Source organism: Aethalodelphis obliquidens, unplaced genomic scaffold (genome assembly GCF_003676395.1).
Source record: "Aethalodelphis obliquidens isolate GAN/ISIS:26980383/991018 unplaced genomic scaffold, ASM367639v1 scaffold6, whole genome shotgun sequence".
Lineage (NCBI taxonomy): Eukaryota > Metazoa > Chordata > Mammalia > Artiodactyla > Delphinidae > Aethalodelphis > Aethalodelphis obliquidens.
In genome coordinates, this window is record NW_020837950.1 from 38,894,187 (window position 1) to 38,912,145 (window position 17,959).

The 17,959-nt window shown below is 47.4% G+C and overlaps 1 pseudogene; it reads right to left on the reverse strand.

Moving 5' to 3' along the window:
• Positions 1 to 1,470: 1,470 nt before the first annotated feature.
• The window catches only part of LOC113619254 (cyclin-dependent kinase 2-associated protein 2 pseudogene), an 82,469-nt pseudogene continuing 65,980 nt past the window's right edge, over positions 1,471 to 17,959 (reverse strand).

Below are 17,959 nucleotides of genomic sequence, written 5' to 3' on the forward strand. Positions count from 1 at the left end.
AGGAGAAAGCAAGCGGGCAAAGACACAGGCTGATAAGGTGGGTTAGGAAACCCGTCAAGGGAGGAAATGTTCTCCAGCCAGACAAAATACAATTCTCTTACACAAGCACACCAAAAGCAAGGGCTCAGACAGCGTGTTTCAGGTCTGACTTAAATGGGCCAATTTAGGGAATTCAGAGGGTTTTTCTCTTTATTTCTCTTTGCCCTTCTAGGGGACAGCAGGTCCTGCTGGGGTGTCCCTTCCTATTTCTGTTCCTATGGGGGGGGCATGACCCTTGAGGGGACGTAGAGTTTCGTGTGGAGGACCCATCTGGGGAGGGCATCGGGATCCACCCACTTACTTATTAGTCACTTTTTCATTTCACACACGTCGGAGCATGGCGGGCCCGCGTGCGCACTCGAGGTGGGCCATCTGTGACGCCTGCCTCACGGTAGTGAATCCGGCAAGTGACAATGACAGTAGAAGGTGACAGGTGCTGTGTGAGGGGCTCTGGGGTCACAGAGGGAGGCCCCGAGTCAGGCTGGATGGGAGTCAGGGAAGCGCTCTTGGAGCCTGGATGAGGCACTCTGGAGTTGTGTCCTGAGAACTGGGAGGGAGGACAGCCTGGGGGAAGGGCTGGGGGCCGGCTGGGCAGTCCTAGTACCAGTCAGGGAGCTGCAAAGCCCCAGCGTAGCTGAGGCACAGAGGAGGGGGCCTGGGCAGCCAGGGATGGAATCCTAGAGGCTGGCAGGGTGGCCCCGGGCTTGGCCGTAGCCCACAAGTCAGCTGAGCATTTGCAGACTTCAGTGCTGTGTGCCAGCCAGGAGGACAGGCACAGCCGTGCAAGTCGCTGCCCCATCATCCGGTTCAGATGCTTGGGTCCAGGTGGGAAAACACAGGTGGTTAGTGCTGAGGTTTTAGGAGGTGTATCCGTTTCCTGGGGCTTCGGAGCAAAGTACCATGAACTGGTTTAAAACAACAGACATTTATTCTCTGCAGCTCTGGAGGCTGGAAGTCTGAAATCTTCCCTCTGAAGGCTCAGGAGAAGGCTCGTCCTGTGTCTCCCAGCTCCTGGTGGCTGCTGGCCATCCTTGCTTACAGGCATCCCTCTAGTTCCTGCCTCTGTCTTCGCATGACTGGCTCTCTCCTCTCTGTGTCTCTGTGTCCAAATTTTTGTCTTCTTCTAGGCATACAAGCCATCAGATTCTGGTCCACCCGACCAGTATGCTCTCGTTTTACCTGGATGACATCTGCAAAGACCCGATTTCCAAGTAATAATAAGTAATAACAGGTAATGTTGCATCCACAGCCACTGGGGGATAGGACTTGAACTTATATTTGGGCGGGGGGGAGGGCGGGGAAACACAATCTCACCTACAACAGGAAGCTAAGGAAGCACGCTCCTCTGCTCTCCACCTGAGCTCTGAGTCACCAAAGTCATGTGGACAGAGTCAGAATTCCAGCTCTGTGGCTTGATGAACGTTGTCTCAGTTACACTGCTTCATTGAGCTTCCTCTGGCCACCCTGGGAATCTGGCAGCTTCACCACCCAGTCCAAGCCGCCCTGCAGAGAAGGGGGCTGGAGAGGGCCACACATGTCGCTCTGATGGCACGTGGAGCACAGAGGCAGGGAGGAAGATTGCCCAACAGTGCAGGTCCCAGGGGGATAGAGAGCAGAGACAGGATATCCACGGAAAGGGTCCACACAAAGGGACTGTGCACACTGGGACAGATTGAAGGGAACCAGAGAGTGGAGTGCAGAAGTGAACTTAGAAGGAAGTCTGCAGGGGGTCAGTGGGGTGGGAGCAGCCTCCACACATCCCCTCCCCCCGACCCTGCATTCCCACTCCTAGGATGGATTCCTAAATCATCAGAACGCCTTGGGCTGGATTAAAGGAGGCAGCCAGTCATTTTGATCGGTAACCCGTCCAAAATAAAACAAACCCACCAGCCGCCTGGGAAACAGCTAGGCCCTTGACCACGCGCGCTTTTTTTTAATGGTTTCTGGTCTGCACTCCTGGCCTCCGCCCCGCCGGCCCAGCGTCCCAGAAGGAGGCCCACTCACTGAAGTAGCCTACGCGGCAATGTTTGGCTGTTTGCATTTCTTGACAAAGGAAATTTGTTGGGCTTAAGTTGCCAAGGGTTTGCATCTGGATCCTATGATGTTTGGCTTCGGGAGGGCTGTGCGCAGAACCGGCTCCGGGGCCTCCGCCGGCCTCCGTGTAATTAACTTAAGTGCTCCGAAGATGAAAGCTTATTGCCTGATCCCGGATTAGGGCATCGGCAGAGAAGGTAGGCAGCAGACTGGATGAGTTATCTCCCACTATTGAAGTTTCTAGAGATACCAGCGGTGGACAGTGGAAGTCAGGAAGTTTGGGTATGTTGGAATTTATTAAATTTGCAATTAAAAAGAAACCCCGCCCCCAAGTTCTGGATGCCAGCGCAAGGAGGTTAAGTGGAAACATAACTTTACATAATAAAGTGGTTAATCATATTCCACTTTAGAAACACTAATATCATAAATTGGCCTCATACTTTTGTGCTTCCAGCTTCGACAATAGAGCTGAGACCTTAATTTCCTGGTTTGGTATAACTTCTGGGGTTTTCCTCCCGTGCCTCGTCCACCTCCCCTCCTTCACCCCCTCAGCTGGAGTGGGGGAGATAACTTTGATCCTTGATGCTCTGGGGGCCTGGGGAGGTGGAACGGGGAGGGGGTGGGGATTCCTACAGGTGATTTTTAGGCCTGAATTCCACTGTGACAGCAATGATTTATTTTAACTACTAACTCTGGAAAGCAGGCGCCACCAGGATGAATACCTCCACTAGCCCCTAGCAGACTAATTTTACTGTTTATGAATCACTAATATGTTTAAGAACCAAAAGAAAAAAAAAGAAAAAAAAGAAAAGAAAGGGAGTACCATTTTAGATAACTAAAAATAAGACTTCCAGCCAAGACCCCATGGTGCCCAAACAGTCCTACATGGGAAAGATGACTTTGGATTACAAGATAGAGAACACATGGGGTCCAGATAGCTGCCCCCCACCTCTGCAGCGGGCAGAGGCTACTGGCAGATGAAACACTTTCATCTCTCCCAGGGAGATAAACTGGCTGGTCTGGATGGCCCTCTTTATTTACAAAAGAAAATTAAATCCGTTTTAACACTTGCACCGTTCATAGGAAACACATGTGGGCTGGTAATTGTTTTGAACTCCATTTCGAGCCGGCCACACCGCATTGGGCAGCTCTAGCAATTTCGCACTGGCTTGGGATGGCCGTGGAATTTGCACGGAGTTTCTTCCCAATTCCAGAGGATCTGTAAGGGAACATTCCTTGGCTGAGCTGGCAGAAGACTGCTGTTCAGTTTCCTGACTCCTGCAGGAAAGCACCTTCTCCTTATGGCCAGAGGGCTCCTCTCAGTGCCCCTCGCCCCAGTTCTTATCAGAGATTGGAACGGATCAAAGGGACTCAGAGCCCTGATTGAACCCAAAGGGCCTCCCTCCTGCCTGGGAGTTTTCACAGAAGGAGAAATAAAAGGTTGGGTGATTTTCCCAAGAGTGCCTGATAGGGCTTTACAGCTGCCAGGAGGTGTCACTCAGAATCCGGGTGTCACCCAGTTATCAGACTTCGCTTTGCAAGAGTCAATATGCAGGCAACCCCTTGAGGATCCTGTGGAAAGGAAGATTCTGATTCTGTAGGCCTGAGCTGGGGCCTGAGACTCTGCATTTCTACCACGCTCCCCAGTGATGCCAGTGTGGCCGTCCCCAGGGCCACGCTTGGGGTAGCAGACCTCTCCCAGGCATCAGCATCCCTGGAGGGTTTGTTAAGACACAGTTTGCTGATCCCACCCTCAGGGTTACTGATTCCACAGGTCGGGGGTGAGAGCTTGTTTCTGATAAGCTCCCAGGTGAGGCTGATGCTGCCAGGTTAGGGACCACACTTTGAAAATCACTGTCCAAAAAATGCCCCCTCTGGGGAAACGGAGACTCAGAACGATTTTCCCAAGGTCATGTTGCCCAAGGTGGCAGACCTGGAGCCCGTACCCTGGTCCAGTGCTCGTTCTTTCGTCCATGAAAAAAAGGAGCCTATCCTTGCAAGGGGACCCCTCACTGCCAAGGCACTAGCAACGAACCTGCTTGAGAACAGAGGACAGATTCGAAGCACCTGGGCTGCAGTTTCTCTCCTGCAGCAAGGCAGTCCCTTGCTCTGAAACACCCTTCTTCCTCTCCTTTTGAAGTCCTCATTTTCAAAGCTCAGTGTCGGAAACACCAGAGAAACACCAGAGAACAGGCCAGAGGAAGCAGGAACAGATATTTCGTAAATGAATGAGTGAATAAATTACTTCCCAGTGGCATCCTCTCCTGCTGTGTGTCCTTGGACAGGTTACTTAAACTCTCTGAGGCTTATTTTCCCCATCTGTAAAATAAAGATGCTAATGTCTACCCCATAGGGTCAGTGCTTATAGCGGTAAAGCACCAGGCAAAGATGAGTGGTAAATGAAGGGTCACTTTTGGTTTTTTTGCCATTTTTATTATTTATTACTATTTTTGCCTTTAGGGACGGAACAATATTTTCGTCCTTACTGCCACTCTTTTGACTCAGGTTTTGCCTTTCAAGAAGTTCCCCATCGACATGCAAGTGTTCTTTGGGAAAGTTAATATCTTAAACTGTTGTTAAGAGACATGATGGTGACTCAGAGTGACGATGACTCATAATTATTCAGCGCTTTACGGTTGACCTGATAGTTTCCCCACAAGTTGAGTCATTTAATTCTCCCACAACTCCAGTGCAGGAAGTGCTATTAAGTTGAGGCTTGGGGAGGTTGAGGCACTTGCCCTCATTCCCACAGGCATTTTTTCCCACCTCACTGCCTCTCAGGGCAGCGGCTGGGGAAGGCAGGGGGATGCACCTACCTGAGGATGGGGTCTGTTTTCCCAGGATCACATCTCGAGGGGTTGAGGCCACATATTCCCTTCCAGCTCAGAAAACAGCCCCTGCAGAAAATCACTCTCCATAATTCCAATATGTTTTCCGAGGAATGTTTATCCTGCAGATGCTTTTTGGGGTCAGATACACTTGGGGGCACCGTGTGTGCTCTCCCACACCTGGGCCTTCAGAAGGTGCAGCGGCCCGTCAAAGCCCCCAAAGGCCCCTGGGTGAAGGAACCTCCTCACTTTGTCAGGGTGCAGCATCTTCTAGACCTCATTCCTGTGGCCTTCTCTTTCCCCTGCACCACTGGGCATCATTGGGAATCGGCTCTGGCCTCGTCTCCACCCTTCAGCAGCCAGCATTTGCTCCATCTTTAATGCTTCTTTCACTCAGCCTTTAGGACTGCTGTTCTCTGCCTGGAATTCCCCATTTCCCCTGACCTCTCACTTCTTTCAAGTCTCTGCTCAGACACACTCTAACCAGAGGCCTTTCCTGACCACCTGATATGAAACAGTGAGCCCCACGCCTGTATCTATCACCCCCGCTGCTTTCTTTCTCTTCACAGAACTCAAGACCATCCTGCTGACACTGCTGTCTTTTTTTTTTTTTTTTTGGTGTCTGACTGCCCGGTAGAATACAAGCTTCATGAGGGCAGGAACATTTCTGTTTTGTTCTCTACTGTTTCCCCAGTGACTAGAACAGTGCCTGGCCTATTGTGGGCGTTCATAAATGTTTGTCGATGGAATGAATGACAGAAGGAAGAGAGGAAGCTGGATTAGCCGTGTGACTGCTGCTCGGCGTCTTCCCAGTTGTCGCCCTTGCCACAGGCATCTGGTACCCAGGTCCTCAGTGCTGGCTCCGTCCAGGCCTGGGGTTGGCTCCTGGCATCCGGGATGTGTCGGGCATGAGCCCCACCCCCCAGGCAGAAGTGCAAGTCAGTGTGACAAGTGACGGCTGCTGGGTTTGAAAGGCAGGCGGCATATAACAGTGGACGCCCAGGATTCTGGAGTCAGGAGGACCTGAGTTCAAATCCTGCCTTAGCACTGATCGGCAATGCAGCCTTGTCAAGTTACTTAAATGTCTTGAGCCTCAGGACCCCATCGTTAAATGGCAGTTAACAGTGGCCACCTTGCATGCTTGTTGGGGGTGAGCGGCCATCAGGGATTAAGTGCCTGGTGTGTGGGCATGGATGTGTGGGGACTACAGAAGTGGCACAAAGAGGGTGGAGTCCCATTTTGCCATGGTTAGCAGGTGGCCAGGAGAGGCTTCTGAGGGGAGATGGGGCTTGGACGTGAGCTTACGGAGTCCCTAGGCAGATGAGGCAGAAGGCAGCACTATAGTCAGAGCTCCAGTGCAGACGCTGGAGCCAGAGTGTCTGGGTTCAAATCCTGGCCCTGTCTCTGACCAGCTGTGTGACCTTGGGCACATTGCTTAATCTTGCTGTGCTTCTGTGTCCTGATTTGTAAAATGGGGGTTCAGTCTGGTAAGTGCTCAATGAAAGTTAGTGGTCTCCATCTTTATTATCAGGGGTGAGCCAGCAGTGGCAGGTTCTGGGAACTTTAGGAAGGCAGTCGGGGTAGAGCTCATGCTGGGTCTGAATGAACATGAGACGGGTATCCTCCAGACCATGGAGTGACCCTCCCTCTTAGAAAGGCAAGGAAGGTGCTCTCTATTCCCGGTGAGAACCCTGCTCATTGACGAGGAGTGGATGCTGTATCCAGCACCTGGTCACCCACGAGCTTCCAATGACCCCCCCTCTTGTGGCCCTTTGAATCCTCAGGAAAAGCACAGCATCTTGGCTCAGAATGGGCCTCAGAGCTTGCAGAATTAGAAGGAATCTCCTCCCAGCAGGCGAGACACAAGCCCCTAGCTCCATTTTACAGATGAGGAAGCTGAGGCTCAGAGAGGCGCACACCTGGGTCACACTGGGGCTCCGGTATTCTGCCCCTCCCCCACCCCTTGGGCTAGAGTTTGCATATATTTGCATATAGTTGATGACATCCTGAGGAAGGTGGGAGCCTGGCTTGTGATGTGGAGACAGAAACCCCAACGTAAAGAGTCTGAACATTCCCAGATTTTTTGTATTAAAAACTAACATTAAAAGCTTGTTTTTCCTTTTGATTTTGGTTTGCTTGTTTGGGGGCTGTAGAATTATGTCTCCTTCCCTAGTAAGCTTTTCCCTCTGGAAAGGCATTTCCTTTTGGAAATATCTGATTGTATCTGATCCTCCTAATAGACATGTAAGGGGAAGCCCAAGGTCATAGTAGTGTGCACTTACGGGGAGATGGGGTGCAGGGCAGTGAGTACCTTGTGAGCACCTGTGTTAACTTCAAGCTGGGGCTTCCCTGAGATGAGGGCTCCTGACTCCTGCCTCTGGTCTCTTTCTCCCACCCAGACCACTTCCTTAGATAGAAGGCACCTCTTCTTTACAAATGAGAACATGGTGGAAAAGTCAAGCAGAAATGACTGTCCTCCCACTTCATAGTTGTGTGACTCTGGGCAAGTCACTTATTGGGTCTGGGCCTCAGTTTCCTCATCTGTAAAATGGGAATAATATTCAGCTTTTGTTGGGTTGTTGTGAGCATTAAATAAGACAACACAGGTGGGGATATAACAAATGGTCAGTTAATAGCAACAATAAGAGAAATTATTATCATCAAGGATAACAATGCCCTTGGATCTGTAAGAAACGGTGGCTTTACATCCCATGCCTTTCTAGCCAAACTGCCGTGGGCCTCTATGTTTAATAACATCTCTGTCCCAAGGCTGTGTCTGGGATTAGCAGATTTGAATTCAGGAACTGAAGACACAAATGCCAACTGGGGCCAGAAAACAAGGGTCCGGGAGTGAGGCCAGGTGGAGCTGATGCCTCTCCGAAGTGAACAGCTACCTCCAGCTTTAGCCAGGAGGGAATGAGCCCACAGAGGCCACGACTCACAGTTTTTTTTTGTTTTGTTTGTTTTTTTTTTTTGCGGTATGCGGGCCTCTCACTGTTGTGGCCTCTCCCGTTGCGGAGCACAGGCTCCGGACGCGCAGGCTCAGCGGCCATGGCTCACGGGCCCAGCCGCTCCGCAGCATGTGGGATCTTCCCGGACCGGGGCACGAACCCGTGTCCCCTGCATCGGCAGGCGGACTCTCAACCACTGCGCCACCAGGGAAGCCCCTCGACTCACAGTTTTTAAAGAGAAAATAGAAATTTGGATTTCTGCTTGAAATCTCCCAATTTTTAAAAATTAACCACTATATGAGTGGCTTAAACAACAGAAGTTTATTCTCTCACACTTCCAGGGGCTGGAAGTCCAAGATCAAGGCGTCGGCAGGGTTGATTTCTTCTGAGGCCCCTCTCCTTGTATAGACGGCTTCTTCTCCCTGTGTCCTCACGTGGTCTGCCCTCTGTGCATGTCTGTGTCATAACGGTCTATTATACAGACACAAGTCATATTGGATCAGGGCCCACCCTAGTGACCTCATTTAACCTTGAATGCTTCTTTAAACACCCCATCTTCAAATATTGTCACATATTGAGGTATTGAGGGTGAGGACATCCACATATGAATTTTTTGGGGGACACAATTCAGCCCATAACTTGCATGTTTTTGGAAACCCTGCCCGAGCCACACACCAGGATCTATGTCTCCTGTCTGAGATGTCTTCCAGGGAACATGTTTGTCTGGGTCCTGAGGTCCAGACACAGAAAATCAGTTCTTATGAGCTTATCGTCCTGTCAATTTCCCACTTTCTCCTAAAAGTCAAATTCTGGTGGGATGAGGGTGCTGTTTGCTGGTTCCTGCTCTGGGTGTGGTCAGTGAGGAGGGCTGTCGGGAGGGCTGCCTTCCCTCTCACCAGGTCCTTATCTGACGCTTGTGGGGCCTTGATTGAGGCCACCTCTTGCCTCCTGCACTGGGCTGCTTCATGTCAGAGCCTGGGAACCTAATCACCAGTATTATTCTACAGCCTCAGGGCATCTGAAAAAGTTCTGCTGGGGATCTTAGGGACCTCGTAGCTGGCAAAGTTGCTGTAAATGAGCAGTTTACTGACCACTCCTCCCTGGAAGCATCGGGACAGTGGAGTCTGCTTATCTGTTTGCAGAGGATCATCTGTGGAGTTGGGGGTGGAGTGTATCTGGGCTTCCAAGGCTCTGGAATCCATAAGCAGAGAGGAGGCCCGAGGGCAGCATATTCCTTGCTATCCTCCACCCCAGATGCCTGCCTCTGTGGTTTGGCGAGCATCCTTCCTTACCTTTTGTTCTATGCACAGGGATGTACATACATCCACCTTTCTAAAGCAAGAATGAGATCATACGTATGAAACTTCACAGCACGAAGTCTGCCTGAGGTTACACAACAAGCAGCAGCGTTGGGGTTCAAACCCTGCAACCCGCTTCCAGAATCCCAACATTTAACCACTTATTATACTTCTTCCCACCTGCGGTTTTGTGGCTTTTTTTTTTTCCCCAGTAAACTATTTATCAGGATTCTCTGTGTTAACCACACCAATACCACCACTCTCAAGGATTGATACTATTTGATATTGGGAGAGATCTGAAATGCTGGTGTTCTAGCTTTAAAGTCTTTAAAGAGCTAACTGAGGTCAAATGAGGTCACTAGAGTGGCCCTGATCCACTAGGACTGGTGTCCTTATACGAAAAGAAGAGTAGGATACAGACATGCACAGAGGGACGACCCTGTGAGGACACAGGAAGAAGATACTTTCTACACGCCAAGGAGAGAGGCCTCAGAAGAGACCAACCCTGCTGACACCTTGAACTTGGACTTCCAGCCTCCAGAGCTCTAAGAACATAAGTTTCTGTGGTTTACGTTGCTCAGTCTGTAGTTTGTTAGGTGGTCCAGGCCGTCTAATACAAAGCCCACACGTGAGTGGGCTAATTTCTCATCTTATGAATGAAGACCCTGAGGCTCAGAGAGGTGAGGAAGCGGCTCTATATGCCCCAGCTGGCTTCCAAGCCCACCTCCAGCTCCCAAGACCATGTTCCTTGCACCGCACCGGGCATGGCTAGAGCTAAGTCCTGAAGCGGAAGCTCGCCGAATACTAGCCTTTGCCGGGGAGTTGGACAAAGGGGATACTCCATGCATGCAGGCTTCCTAAGCCCTGCCTCCGCAATGCGGTTGCCCTCCCAGAGCAGAAGTTTCCATCCATTCGAGAGGGAGCCTTTCTCTCTGGTGAGTTTTGAGGAGGGGCTGTGTGGGCTTCTCCCAACACCCTGGCTCCAGAAAAAAATGTGCCTCATGAGAGCAGCTACAAGAATAAATCCTGAAGATGTTTATCCTGAGAATTCCAGGCTTAATTTATGACCTCCTCCAAGCAGCATCGGCTCACCAGCCATTAGGTCATTATAAGAACAGCGTCTCCAGGTCCCGGAGCATAAATACCTGCTGTCAGCTGAGCCGGGAGAGGGCGGGCTGCTTATGGGTGGGGGTGGGTTGGGGGCCTGCTGGGCTCCCTTCCAGCCCCTCCAGAGGACCTGAGGCTGCTCTTATCTACTCCCAACCAAGATGAGATTTAAACCTAGTCAGCCTCCAGGACTGCATCAGGACCTGAATTTATTGACGGCAATTTGTAAGATCAGGTGGAACATCCACAAACCAACCCAATTAGCAGGAACCTCCGCCTTGTTAGATAAAGATGCACAAAGGGCCAGTCTGAGGCACCACCTTTAGCCACCATTGCCGCAAACCCATCTGGATCCCTGGGGAAATTCTCCAGGGTTCAGTGGCTTGGGGCAAAGACACTGGTGTTTTCAAGAACTTAGCAGTTCAGGAGTTTCACAGGGATACCTCGAGAAGGGGAGTGGAAAGGCCTGGATATGAGCCCTGGTCCCCCCTGGCCGTCCTACCCGTGTAGGACGGTGGTATGTAACCTTTTGCCTTGACTCAGTGCTCAGGGTCGGTGACTGGATCTTACATGGACAGAGTGCCAGGCACACAGTGGGTCCTCATACCAGCAAGCTCCTCTTTCCTGGTACAATTCTTTTTCTAGAAACCTCATCCTTCCACCTGCCAGGTGAATGTGGTCATTAATTGATTGGTTATGCGTTCACTCATTTACCTTTCAATGTGTTGATTTGTTCAGCAAAGGTTTACTGTGTGCCTGCCATGTGCTGTCGCTGGATTAGGCTATGGGCAATATTCCAAGTGTCCAGCTCTTTCTTTATCACTTGAATACTGCTCTGGCTGCAGTGAGGACCTTACTGGCAGGCAGGGAGATGTAGTGTAGCAGGAGCAGACAGGCATCCGAGTTTCCTCATTTCCAACATGGGGATGGCGCCTGGCACACAGTAGGTGCACAGCTTCTTTTGGACCTGTTTATTATGTTTACTGTCATTTGTTCCCACTAGAATGTAAGCTCCAGGAGAGCAGGAATTTCGTCTGTTTTGTTCACTGATGCCTGGACCAGTGCCGACATAGTAGGTCCTCAATAAATATTTGCAGAAATAATGAGTAATATTAATAATAACTCATGGACAACTTTCATGGCCAGAATGTTTGCGTCTGTTTCTCTCATTTAAAAAAGTCTCGGAAACAACTGTTCTCCATTCTAACCCCATCCCTACAGCATAAAAAGCCCCATTGGTTATATCAGTAATTTATTTAGTTCTGAAAAGCTTTTGCTTGGCTCTGCCTCCTCTCTGAGCCCTTCCTTTCCTTCGGCTTTCTTTGAATATCCGGCCTGGCTTGTTCACCATAGAAAGGAATCTGTCTTTTTCACTCTCTTAAGACTGCCTAAGAGCGCACGTCTCTGCCAGGAGTCCTGCCCTGACCACACCCGTCCTCCTTGCAGGCCACGCCCATCCCTCGTCGTTGCCACCCCCACCTCATCTTCCACTGGGGACTCTGGTTCCCCGCGGGCACTTTTGGAAGCCTCCTTTCTGGTGGCAGCTAAGGTGTTTCTCTGCACACATCATCCTGATGCCAGTTGAGACCAAGTTTCCTCACCACCAAGTAAATTTGAAAATTATTTTGCTCAAGGAGAGAGCAGATTACCTATACTTCTTGCTCCGATCCAATTACCTAACTCCACCCACCACCGTCAAAAGAACACGTGCATACTGTAGGAAATTTGGAGAGAACATAAAAATATATAAAGCCAAAAAACTCCTATCCATTATCCCACTACTCAGACGGCTGGAAGTAATGTTTTGGCCAATTTCTTTATAGTAGTCTCTCTAGCTACTTCTTTTCTTCGTGAGCTTATTAATAATTTGCAAACACCATTTTGTGTTCTGTTTTTATACTGTAAAATGATCTTACATGTTATCCATTTCTTTAAAACAATTTTATAAATCTCATTTTTAACGTATGCATGATAATCTGTAGTGTCGATGTACCATCATTTCTCCATCAGTCCTCATTTTTGGACATTTAGATTGTTTTCAGTAAACAGTTGGGTGATGAGCATAACTGTGCATAATTCTTTGCCTGTATTTTAATATATTTCCTAAGGTTTGATTGCTCTAAGTAGCTTTAGAAGGGGTCAGAGAGCGCCAATCTTTTTCTTTTTTAATTGTGGTAAAATACATATAACATAAAAGTTGGCATTTTAACTTTTTTAAGTGTTCAGCAGCCCTACATTCACATTGCTGTGCAACCATCACCAGCACTGAGAACTTTTTCCATCTTCCCAAACAGAAACTCTGTATCCACTAAACACTGACTCCCATTACCCCTCCCCCACTCCTGGCGACCACCGTTCTACTTTCTGTCTCTATGGATTTGGCTATCTAGGTATACCTCATATAATTAGAACATGCAGTGTTTGTCCTTTTGTGCTGGCTTAATTCCCTTAGCATAATGTCCTCAAGGTTCATCCATGTGGTAGCATGTACCAGAATTTCCTTCCTTTTATGTGGAGAAAAGAGAGTCTGTACACTGTTGGTGGGAATGTAAATTGGTAAAGCCGTTATAGAAAACAGTATGGAGGTTACTCAAAAAAGTTAAAAATAGAACTACCATATGATACGGCAATCCCACTTCTAGATCTATATTTGAAACAAAATCAGTGATTATGAGATATCTGTACTCCCACGTTCATTGCAGCATTGTTTGCAGTAGCCAAGATGTGGAAACAACTGAAGTGTCTGTCGATGGATGAATGGATAAAGAAAATATGGTATATATATGTGTGTGTATATATATGTGTGTATATATATATGTATATATACATATATATATACACACATATATATGTCTATATATATACACACACACACACAGAAAATGGAATATTATTTAGCCATAAAAAGAAGGAAAGCCTGCCATTTGCAACAACATGGATAAACCTGGAGGGCATTATGCCGAGTGAATTAAGCCAGGCAGTGAAAGACAATACTGTATGGTGTCACTTATATATGAAATCTAAAAAGAAAGTCAAACTTGTAGAAACAGAGTTGAAAGGTGGTTGCCAGGGGCTGGGGTGGGGTGTGTGTGTGGGAGAAATGGGGAGATGTTGGTCCAAAGGTAAAGACTTTCAGTTTTAAGATAGGTTCTTAGGATCTAATGTACAGCCTATAGTTAATGATATGTATTGTGTACTTGAAATTGCTAATAGAGTAGATCTTAAAGAGTTCTCACCACACACACACACACACACAGAAAGTAACCACGTGAAGTGGTAGATTTGTTAAATTGAAACGTATACGTATCAAATCATCACTTTAAATATGTACAATTTTATCTGTCAAGTGTACCTCAATACAGCCAGAAAAACAAAACAAAATGAAACCAAAAACCATGTCCTTGGCCACCAATGAGAAATTAAAAGGGCATGGGGGTGAAGCACTTTCAATCCAGGGCCATTCCTGGGAAAACAGTTCTCTGCCAGCTGTGTTCACACGGGGAGGACCAACGGCCAGCATTAGTTCGATAGCAAGTCTGATCAATATTCTTACGTTTTTAGCTGAACTATTAAAAATTGTTTTCAAAAAGCATTTCCGTTCCTTTTAAGGCTGAATATTCAGTTGTATGTATAGACCGCATTTTGCTTCTCCATTGGTCATTTGGGCTGTTTCCACCTCTTGGCCACTATGAGTAATACTGCTGTAAACATTGTTGTGCACCAATCTTTTAAATATTCTCGATAAGCTTTACCATTCGGAAAAGTTGTACCCATTTACATGTCCACTAGCAGTGGGTATAGAGTGCCTATTTTATTATATTTAGTGATTGATGGTAATTTTGAAAATAAAAGACCTGTGAATGTGGAAGGGGGGATGCTGTAATGAAATTACATATAGAAGTGGGAAAAGGCTTACTCTATTTACCCACCTATCCACTCATCCCCATAACCACTCACCTGCTCATCCACCCATCCATCTGTTCATTGTTCTACCCACTCTCTCACCTGTATACCCACCCACCTACCCATTCATCCATCCTATTATTTGCAGTTCTGACTTCCTGGGAGCTACACCCACGTTTGTTTACAATACCACAGAATAAAAAGGTGGATAGCGGAGGATCTGTCTTTCTCTGCCTTAGCTACTATTAGTTCTAAGTCACCGCCCTGCTCCCTACCTGTGGCCCCCAGTCTCACTGAAATTTCTTCACTGAATCTTTTCAGCAGAGATTAAACTCCCCGCACCTACGCACCGCCCAGTCTCCACCATGTTATGAAAGCACGTTCAACTGTCAATATGGAGTTTCAGTTTCACCAATGTGCAACCTCTGCTTTTGCTCTTTACCAAGCAGGTGGGTTAATGAGGTCGCTGCCTGGGATCCTGGAGTGGCTTTTAGGGGGGCATTTTGCATGTCCCTGAGCTCTGAGACATCTCCCCTTGCAGAGAGCATCTTGGGCCTGAAGCTAAGAGAATTAGGAGGTATTTACAGTGATTTAAAGCTAATTGTACATCCTGCTGTGTTCCCGCTTCGTCCAGCAGTTTGTAAGGGGAGGTTTGGGGGGGGTTGTGTTTGTGTTTTAATAGAAATGGAAATGACAGGTATATTGTATGGGGACATTTCTATGAAAAAATAGAAAACAATCATAATATTTATAGGTCTATCAATTCCCTAGAAATCACTCTAAAACAGACAAAGGAAGAAAGGTTTTCTCAAATAAATGGAATAAATAACAAGGAAAGAAAAAAAGCACTTTAGAATTAGGTCCAATTGGTATCTAAAAAGAAGAAATCAGAGATGACAAGTGGACCCCAAAGTTGGCTTAACAAATATTTTTTTAATTTTAATTTTTAAATTTTTTTTTTTTTTTGCGGTACGCGGTCCTCTCACTGTTGTGGCCTCTCCCGTTGCGGAGCACAGGCTCTGGACGCGCAGGCTCAGCCGCCATGGCTCACGGGCCCAGCCGCTCCGCGGCATGTGGGATCTTCCCGGACCGGGGCACGAACCCATGTCCCCTGCATCGGCAGGCGGACTCTCAACCACTGCGCCACCAGGGAAGCCCTAAATTAATTTTAAAAATTAATTACAATTTAATTTTAAAATTAAGAAAAACTACTTTCTCACCTAAAAACAAAATGAAAGGTTTACTGTCACAGAGGCAATGTCCACATTGAAAAGCGGACAATGTGTCAGAGATGGATGGAGGCTGTGGTCCACCTTCTGGATCCCGGGTTCCCGGGTCTTGCACATTCAGGGGTGTCTTGCCACCACCTTTTATAGTTGCTCTACTGCTTCCCCAGCGGCTTCCTTTGAGAGTAAAGTTGTCGGCATCCGTCCAATGGACACTTTAGAGAGAAGCCTTTTCGTAAGATTTAGCTGAGGACCAAGCCAAAAATACCACTTCGTGGGCAGAGATTCAGCGAAACGCTACCCGTGTGTGTCTGTGCTCAAACCTCCAGCCTTCTAACTGCCACGGGGAGTTCACGCCACCACCACCCCTTTCCAGGAAGCTGAGCATCTGAGCATCGGGGCGGTTGGCAAGAGCACGCGCTTATTTTAGAAACAACTTTCCCACCTATACTGCTCCCTTTTCTAAAAACTCTCTTGTCGTTGGGCTTTTCTGGGGCTAGTTCAGTCTTTCGAGCACTCTGACCCCCAAAAGGAAAACATGAGTTCGTTGATTTGAATTTTCTCTTTTCAAATAACATTTGGAGAAAAGAGGAGGGGAACCCAGATGGGACAGTCCTCTGAGAGCCTACATCTTCCCCTGATCCTAGAAGGAGCAGCAGAACATTTCCAGAACTTTCCAGAAAGTTCTGGAAACCCATTCAGAAGATTCTAACAGCCTCTTCTTCTCTGGAGGAGTCACATCTTCCCTAGAGCTGAAGTTAGGAGTCTTCCATGGGTGCCAAGTGTCACAGCTGTCCTCACGTGTGGTACATCTGGGCAGTGGCTCTTGCTGAAGAAAGGCAACTTTGTAAGCACATGTGTATTATGGTGAACATTTTCACGTTGGTCTCTCTTCTTACTTTCTCAACTTCACTGTTGAATGTCCTACTCTTTAGTTGTTGTTTTCATTCCTTCTTTCTTCTCTCTCTTTTCCTATTCTTAAATTCTTTAGTAAATGTTACTGGTAATTATGGGTTCTTTATGACTTGGATCATATCTGTCTCAAGTCATTCCAAGTATACTGCCTGTCTCCCCACGGAAAGGAGCTCTGACTTGATAAGAATTTCCTTGGCATTTGAGCTGGGGATCCTCATTCCTTGTTGGCCTGAGAGGGGTTCCCTCTCTGCTTGGGGTGCAAGCAGGAGCTGGGTGTGTGTGTTTTCCTGGGGGAAAATTTAAATTTAAATCGACCTCAACAATGAAGCCAGTAAAAGTGCCTGGGGATGCCTTGCCTTTGAGGTTAGAAACCTCTTGTATTGATATTTGTGCTTCTGAGTCACCAGTAGTCAAATCTGCAGAACTGCCTTTTCAGAGGCAGGAAATCCTCAGGCTAAAATGTAAATGCCCCCCCCCCCAAATGTAAATGCCCTACCTGAACATGCTCCTCAGTCAGGCTTTTGAAATCCAGAAAGGAGACAAACTCACAGTTTACTTTAAAACACACTTTTCTTCTGGCGGATTCTCGATGCAAAAATGTCTGTGCCGAATTAACACTCCCACTCCCACCCCTCCCCCTAACTCTGGTCATGTTCCAAGTATGTATTTAAAAAAAATTTTTTTTTTAAATTGAAGTATAGTTGATTTACAATGCTTGTTATTTTCAGGTGGACAGCAAAGTGATTCAGTTATACATACATATCTATTTTTTGCAGATTCTTTTCCCTTATAGGTTATTAGAAAATACTGAGTATAGTTCCCTGTGCTATACAGTAGGTCTTTGTTGGTTATCTATTTTATATATAGTAGTGTGTATATGTTAATCCCAAACTCCTAACTTATCCAAGTAGGTCTTCTCTTTTCCTTAAAAACAGATTTTTCCTCCTCATTCATTGTGCAACTCAAGCTGGCAGTTAGGAAAGGTTGTGATTACTGAAAATATCAGAGTAGTTTCATTACTGTGAACAAGTGATTGTCAGCCTATAGCTCAGTTCCTTCCATACTCCCTCTTGCCATACTCATAAGAATCCCGTGCTAATGCATGTCTTTCAGGCATTCTGCATGGAGTCTGAGATGCTTATGGTTGATAGCAAAGGAAAAGGTCTTAGGAAACATACTTTGCAGAACAGAGGTAAGGGGTGTGTTTGGCCAGTGGTGTCTGGGGTGGGTTTGTAGTTCTCAGGTTTTACACAAGAGGGAGCTTTGGTATCCCATTGCACAAGACCCTGAGGATTACAGGGTGTTGTGTGGGGTAGCTTTCAGTAAAAGTATTTCATAACCAGGGCCTGCTTACTCTTGGCCAAATGACTTCTGACCACAATTAAGAAAAAAGAAAGTTATACTTGTGCAGATTCCTTGTCTTGTATACTCAAATTGAATGGAATTTTGCAGTCCCATGACAGTTTCATAGAGTTCGGGCCTTCTAAGGAAGGAATCAGGTTGTCCAACTGGAGTTGTCTCATTTTGCACAGCCAGAGTCCACAGTTGGCAAAACTAGGAAATGGCCAAAGATTGTCATCCCATCTCAAAATGTTGCCAGGTGGTAAAAGTTCCAAAATGAGCCCTGCCTCTTTCCTGTTCTTCATTCTTTATCTCAT